Genomic DNA, 8,403 nt, shown 5'->3' on the forward strand with positions numbered 1-8,403 from the left:
GTAATTGCATATTTTACAACAGTCTAATTAAAGAGCACATCCATTATGTATAATATCTTGTTTGTAGTGAGCAGACATAAATCAGCACAAGGAAAAGCAGACAGTCTATTTCCTGTTCCCACCTGCTGACTCTTCAGTAAACAGCTTGAGGAGAGGGCAGTCTCACAAGAGAGATGAATAAATAATAAATGATTTGGCTTCCCATTTCTGCACCTTTGGAGTAGACTGACACTGGCTCACAGGTCCCTGTACTTCTCCAAATAACGCTAGTATCTGTACTAACAAGGGTTAGCTGTACCTGATCACTGCCGTCATCTAGACTGTGTCTGGTGTAATCCGTTGGTAACAAACGATTTGCTCTAGGGGAAAGAATTGGTTACTGAGATCTTCCTCTCTCTAACTTTGGAAATGCTGGGATCAAGAAATAAAGAAATTGACTTTAAGCATGTTGTGGAGTTGGCATTTAATGGGGTATGGGATCCCCTGATTCAGATATCTCCTTTAACTTGGACAGAGCATGAATTTGAATTTGGGTTTCCTGTAGTCTGTGTAAGGGCTCTGAATATTACAGTGAGAGTCATAGAATAGTTTAGGCTGGTAGGGACTCCTTAAGGTCATGTAGTCCAAGCTTCTGCTTAGCACGACTAACTTCAAAGCTTGTTCAGGACTTCAGCCAACAGAGTTTTGAAAACCTCTAGTGATGGACAGAGACCCTGCAGCCCCGCTGAGCAAGTTGTCCCAAGGCTTAACCACTCTCACCGTTAAGTACTTTTTCTTATGTGTAATCTCAATGTCCTTTGTTAAAACATGCAAAAAATGCAAATTATTCTTGCACTGTTCACCTCCAAGGCGTGGAAAAACACCATCCTTTCTGTTCAGGTAAGCATGAATCTGGGCTGCTCATGGATCAGCTTAAGCATTAAACTAAAGCCAATCTTAAAGTGTCTATCCCTCTCCAACTATTTTTTTTTTTAAATTTCATTTTAGATGGCAATTTATTAATTTCAATACAAATTAACTACTGTGTATACATGACTTTGCTATTTTTGTAATACATTCCATGTAATATTGTATCAGTTGAAGGTTTAGACTACAGGTCAGTATCAGATCTTTCCCCTATTCATCAGAAATTGTGCCTGTCCCTGCATAAAAAACAAACAGAAAAAAATTAAAGCTTTACTACTTCTGTACCTTCATCCTGATATAGCATAGCGCAGCTACCATTTTATGGGGAAAAAAGAAATTATAAGGAATACCTACACCAATGCTAAAAACAAAAAAAGTCACGGTCAGGAAACCTTAGTGGTGATTTCAAACTCTAAGTGCTCAGTACAAAAATACTATGTCAACACATTTTATAAAAAGCAAAACTAACGAAATAAATAATTTTTGCCATTACAACCAATGAAATGTCACTCGTTTCTTCAATTTAAAAGCAAGATTGTTCTTGACCTTTGGAGACACTTGAAGTCCATTGCAAAGGAACATTTAGTAGCTGCAGCTTGTACAAAGCTAAACAAGAATAAAGCCGCTTTAGCACAAGAAGTACAATTTAATATATGTTCCTCAAGGACTTCTGGTGCCATTTGCCACATATTTATAGGTGTCTTATATTTAAAAAGTTATAAACAAACTATTCTTTTCTTAATTAAAAGAAGTATTTTACAGTGCAAGCAAAAAACTAGGTTACCTAGCTGCAGCTGAAATTCACAGTTTCAGAGTAAGTTAAAAAAATTGCCTTTTGCTCATTGCAAAATTAAGATCAGGTTCTGATACAGAAAATTCAAATGGTGGTGTTTTTCAATAGTGACTGAGAAGTAATTGAGTAACATAAGCAAGGGTGAATATTATACTATAATTTTTTTAAGGCACATGTTTACCTAACTGAAGAAATGAGAAATTGGCTTATATCCTTATTTGCTCTGGATTCTATCTATATGAATTTTGAAAGGTGAGTTATCACACAAGAGCTCTGCAGTCACTGACATCCAGTGGTAAAGGATCAGCGAATCTGCCGTCAGGAAAGAACTTCTCAGCTCAGACAGAAATGGAGCAATGCTTTTTTGTGGAATTTTGTTGGAGAAGGTATGTCTGGTGTTTTGTTTTACTTTTGTAGTCGAGGTATGGTCCAGTACCCCAAAAACTCCCTGTGATGTTTATGCAATAGTGTCTACTTCTGGAAGGCTTCTGGGAAACAAAGAACCATTTCTGCTTTCTCCTTGCAGCTTTCAGTCTTTTCTGTAGCTAGTTGCATGGGAATACATATTGATGACACCCATGTTCTTAATCAAACACCTACTGTTTGTGATTGTGAAGATGGTCTTTTCCTGACCATTATCACTTTGCTCCTAAATCTGAAAATGAATTGGTGGCAATAATATTCACCTGGATCCACACACAGAAAACACTGGCTAAAATTGATCAACTGATTCTCGTAAGTTAAACACATTGAAATATCAGTACTTTTGATGGAAAACTGCCTCCCCTCCCCAAAATGTGAGAGAATTTCAGAGCATGTGGAGAAAGCAGAAACTTATTCCTGCTATGTAATGCATGGCTGATAGAAAATTAATGTAAGATACGTTCAAACTGACTGACAATGGCAACATGGAAAATGAGATGGAGAGAACAAAAGAGGTGTTAAATGCATTAAAAACTTGAAAATAGAGTAGAAATATATGGAAGGAAATGAAGACAGGAAAAGAAGAGTGAAGAAAAATGTATGAGCAAGAAAAATGATGAAAAGCAGGGCAAAAAGGTAAAAAGTAAACGGTCAGTATGAAGAGCAAGAAGCAGTAAGTGCTAGGAAGAGATATTTAATGAAATGTGCTGTACAGAGAAATAATAGCAAAAGGAGGATATAAATTGGAAACAGATCAAGTGCTTAATTTTGTAAAAGTTACTTGCTTACAAGAAAATGTGTAATTTATGCTTCACATTAAGAAGAGATTTGACTATACCGTCTGTTACAATTTAATAAATATTCATTTTTCACACAAAGCCTCTGTAAACTGAAAAGTAAACCAGAATAAAATAAAATAAAACAAATAATCAAACAAAACAGCACAAGGAGAAAAAAACAACCAAACACACACACCAAAACTAAATATGCTGTTCTGTGCTTTTTGCAGTACTTCAGCACTGAGGCTCTTAAACGTTGGGGTCCATCAAATTCAGTCAAGAACATTAGCCTGTAGATAAGGGAAATGCAGAAAAATATATTGAGGCAGCCGTTCTTAACTTTTTCGCCAGGCATATTATACAGACTTAGACTTCCATGAAGTATGTTTTGCAATGTGGAAGAAACTGTAAAAAATGAGAGAAAATAGAGATGTTAATATCAAGGGCATAGATTAAGACAATTACATTAATTTCCACCTGATAAATTACAGATTAACAGAAAGAGACCTCAGTTCATGTGGCTCTGAAAAGTACTGAAAGAGGCGGTCCTGAGGAAGGTTACTGCTGATGGGCTATTCCGTGAGATAATGCAGGATCTAAAGCAGGAAGGCAAGAACTGACGCTGAGAAGAGGCTAGGCATGAAAGGCATTTAGGAAACAATGTCTTTGCACAGACGGTGATTAATATGTGAAATGCACCACCAAAGACAGCAGCAATAGCTGTAACCGCAAACTCACTCCGAAACAGTTATACAAGCACTTAGAACAAAAAAACTATTACAGAGTATAAAGTCTAGACAGGTATTACTTGGTTATTGTCAGAAAAGGCAATGTGCCACCAAACATATATTTAACATTCTGCGGGAAGGAGTTTTCTCCCCACTGCACACTGCTCATAGCCATTATCTTGCTGGCTGTTTCACAGATCTTTTGCACGTGCCCCTTCAGCAAATAGGTGTGAAAGTTAGTTATTCCTTTGAGAATGAGATATATCTTTATGGAGAAGGGCATCTTACAGGGAAATTGACAGTTCATGAGGGAGAATCAGAAAACAAAGATATTACCTAGTCTGCCTAGAACACATGAGTCTCACCTACACTCCCCCCGCCCCCCCCAAAAAAATCCAATAATAAATTAATCAACAGAATTGGGATATTCCTTCCTTACCCTTATACTAGTACAGGACATTGATTATATAGGCTGAAAAGTTTGCTGGTGGGTTTTTTTTTTTGTTTGTTTGTTTTTTAATTAATCCTATATCCACCATTTTTATTAACTACAAAGACTGAGTGTGTGTTTATGGCTGTCTATAGCAGAATTTTTGGTGAGTGCACATATAAGGGTGCATGGACATATATTTGCCTTTTTAATACTAAATTATACAAATTCTTACACGTAGATGTAATCTAATCCTGAGGTTTAACTTTGCAGTTACCTGTCATCCTCTAAAGTCATTTATTAGACAAAAACCTAAACCGTTGCTACTTGTGTCATCCTAGAAGAAGGAAGTCAAGCTGCTGCCTCCAAAAGGACGTACATCTCCTAGCCCCAGCACACAGACTGAAGGGCAGAAAACCAAAGTCTGCTGCAATGAAAGCAAATGGGAAAGTCTTGGAAAGAGATGGAAAATTGTTGGGGACAATGAGCTTAGAGAGGAAAGAGAACTCAGTGAACTGCTAGTTCAATGTCCTTAGAAACATCCCAAAGATTGACCTGTATGATCATTGCATCCTAAATTCTTTGGAGCAGTTGTCTGGCCCCATTTATTATTGTTATTGTTTGTTTCGTAATACCAGCAAACAAGAATCAGGAGTGCTTAGTAGGATATACTGCATGAATGAGGAGAAGAACGTTTCTTCTGCTGTGACACGAGCCACAATAATCTATGCAAGTAGAGATCACCAAGGAGAAGCAAATGCATAGAATTAAGGTAACCAACCTGAAGTCATTACACATTAGGACAGGAGAGCAGCTAGAAACAGTGCCAAATTATTTCATCCAAGTGTTAAAAGAGTTTTTCTTGTAATAAAGATTATATTATTATTATTTACCCATCAATATTGTTGGGGGTTTATTCCTCCTGTTAAAATGGTTTCTACAGTCTTGAGACAGTAGCTCTTTTCATAGCACATATGTAATCAGTGTGTTAGATGCCAGGAAGGCTGGCAACCTAATATGGAAAGAATAGGATAACAAGGAGAAATAAAGGTAACAGTGAAATGTCTTTTGTGAAGAACATCCTGAAATACCATTGCAGCCACTATAGGGATATTGACCTTTGAAACAAAGAAACTGCAATGCAATTTTTTTTTTTTTTATTTTTTTTTTGGTATGCCAGCCCCTTCTATAGTGACTTGAACTTCTATATTTTATGGACACAAATCTTCTCACTATATATTAATTCCCTTTTACCACTATCCATTTCCTGTAACCTCTGCCTATTTGTCCTTAGATTCTGAATGTCTTGTAGCAGTCCAGCTCTTTTAGTGAATTTTTGGCAGATGTCTAGGACACTGTAGATGATAACAAAGGAATTACAGTTAGTATTGAAATTAAATAACCTCCTGCTTTTCACTCGGCTTTTGTGGGAACTGTAAGATGAAGCTATTCCTGTTTTAATGGCAGCAATTCTCACGAAGTCAAAAGTGAAAATAAAGAGGTAGAGGGAAAATATATTTATCACGCTTAAAGCAACTGTTTTCATGGAACTACTCATACAGATGAGCATGTCCTTTCCTAGTAAGTTACAGCTAAAACTTTTTACTTCCAATGTGTATCTAATCCGCATGAATTTTACTTTTTCCCATCAAGGTGGCTGGGTTTGTTAGGTACTTTCAAAGTCCCTAAAAATCCTCTCAGATTTAAACGAATATGAATAATTGGGTGACATCTGAAAAATGTTTATTCTTTCCCTTTTCACCCAGTGCTTCAAGGTTTTTAGTAAATACATTATGCCATGGCCTAATGTGAGTCTTGGAGGACTCTAACCATTACAGAGCTTTGCAGATGAGAGTTTGGTTTTCTGCCAAACAAGAAAAACTTAATTTTTACAGTAACAGTATATTAATTTATGATCATTGTGAAATAGCACTTACTGAAATCAAGTAAATTCATTATTGCACACAACTGATGACACACAATCAATAGAAACTAAATCCTAAGCAACAATATTCATTGCTTTAATGATAATGTAGCAGGTTTCATCAGTTTCCAGATCAGTTTGTATTTTAAAGTCTATATTTCTGAAAATCTAATACATTAATAATTAATAGCACATATGAATAAAGTTTTGCTTGGCTTAACGTAACTGACTAGCATGTTTTCTGTCTTCTGCACATGCATAGCTGTTTTACAGTGAAAAAAGAACAAATCCTTGATGCAGTGTAATTATTACAGAGCACTCTATGCAGTCATTGTAGCCCTTGAAGTGTTAAGAAACAAGAGTTTTTGTGACTATGTAACAGATGGAAAAATAGATTATTAGAGATGAGACTGCCCAAAGGTACAATCCTGTTAAACAATTGTGGACAGAAGCATTCTTCATGCACCATTTTCCAGTGTTAATGATTTCTTACAATTTCTCTGTTGTCCTGCACTGGAACAGACTTTTTTTGCTTCACATCAAATTTGCACAAAATAACACGAAATACTTAAGGTTAAGGGATGTTTGTTCTACACCTGTTTAGACTGTGACAGAGAGCAACATGGGAAGGAAGGGAGCAGCGTGGGAAGGAAGGGAGCAGCGTGGGAAGGAAGAGAGCATCAATTAACTCATAATCCAGAGAAATGCAGGAAACAGTGAAAAACAATAAAGACACTAATAAAAGCAAATAACATGGAAAGGGAGAAAAACTAAATGATAATGCCATTCTGGGGCAGCAAATGCAACCAATTCATCCATTTAGAAGAAGAAATGTATCCTTAAGGGCAAATACAAATTTTCAGGACCTTGCCTCAAAATATCCCTGTCTACAAAAGATTTAGGCTATTTATTAGCTTAACTTATTTAAAAGGCAAAAGGCAACAATAAATACAACTGCCAGTTGGTTGCTGTGCTGCCACCCAGTCTCTCTCTTACTCCCTCAAAGGGGGATGGGGTAGAGAATCAGAAGAGCAAATCTCAACACTGGTGGGTCATGGTAAAGACAGTTTAATACGTGAAGCAAAGCTGTGCATACAAGGAAAGTGAGTGAAAGAATTAATTCAGTTTCCCATCACCAGTCAGATGTCCAGCCACCTCCTGGAAAGCCTGGCCTCAGCATATGTCATGGTTACTTGGACAACTCCCATAACCATGAACATTCTTCCTTCCTCCTCCTTTCCCACAGCTTTTACTGCTGAGCACAACACTGTAGAGTGTGGAATATTCCTTCAGTAGGAAAAAGAAAACCTCGACATGATGTAGACACTGTTCAGTAATAGCTAAAACATGGCTGTGTTACCCACACTGTTTTAGTCACAAATCCAAAGCACAGCATCATTTGGGCTGCTATAAAGAAAATTATCTCTGTCCCAGCCAGACCCAGTACACCCATAGATGAGGTACAGGCCAGATGTCGATTCCTGTGCCTGACAAACAACCAGCAACCAGAGTCAATGAAAGAAATGTAATTTATGTATTTTCTTATGCATTGATTCGGACATAGCAGACATTGTTTATCCAGGTAGCAGGTTGCTTAAGTACCGGAGTTTACAAAACAGCAGCATTATACTGGTTCACAATAGTTAGCATCTGTTTCAGGCACATGACCTTCTAATAATATATATGTATAATAAATAATAACTATATATAGCTAATAAGACCCTTATAAAGGCTCAGAAGAAAATATGTTTTAGTGGATATGATCCAAATCTGTAAGCTTGAGCTGCAAGTGAAATATAATGCTTAAGTACTGCATATGAAAATACAGTTAAAAAAAAAGAAGAAAATAGACTAGTGTCCTATTTACTACATAAGACAATGTCACTATGAACTATTGTCATCTGTAGTTTTATTAAATCTACTGATGCAGTGACAGAGATAAAACTATAGAAGAAGAAACAGTGCTCTGAGTAATGAAATACTATTTATTAGTGTGGTTTCATTTTGTAAGGAAGATGTGTGGAAAAGATGAATAGTTTAACTGACTTATAGTCAAAGACATCATAGCTGGAATTACAGGTAATTATAATTTCTGAGAAACTCACCTCTGAGTTTGGACAAAGCATCAAGGATTCTTGATTAGCAATCTGCCACCTTTATAATGCTGTGAAAGGCGCAGGAAGTAAGGAGGGCAGTCAAATCAACCTTCATTAATCTTCTGTGCTTAAGCTTATAGCTCTTATATAAATAGAATATTAAGATAAATTACTAAGAGCCAGTGTTCTGCCAGAAAAGCAGTCTCAACCTCTTTTGTTGGCATACAGCTTTGACAGTGTTTTAATCCATATTAACTCTGTGCTATATTGTAAGTTTATATCCCTCAAGCAGATGGCACTCCAATTATTTATATTTGTAATAGA

The 8,403-nt window shown here is 36.5% G+C and overlaps 1 long non-coding RNA gene across 1 annotated transcript; it reads right to left on the reverse strand.

Moving 5' to 3' along the window:
* Positions 1-291: 291 nt before the first annotated feature.
* Positions 292-8,196, reverse strand: LOC114010229 (uncharacterized). The gene is made up of 3 exons (XR_003551602.2): positions 8,089-8,196; positions 3,098-3,306; positions 292-359 (listed from the first exon to the last, which is right to left on the reverse strand). It is a non-coding gene; the product is annotated as an uncharacterized LOC114010229 (long non-coding RNA).
* Between the last annotated feature and the right edge of the window lie 207 nt (positions 8,197-8,403).

Source organism: Falco peregrinus, chromosome 2 (assembly GCF_023634155.1).
Source record: "Falco peregrinus isolate bFalPer1 chromosome 2, bFalPer1.pri, whole genome shotgun sequence".
Lineage (NCBI taxonomy): Eukaryota > Metazoa > Chordata > Aves > Falconiformes > Falconidae > Falco > Falco peregrinus.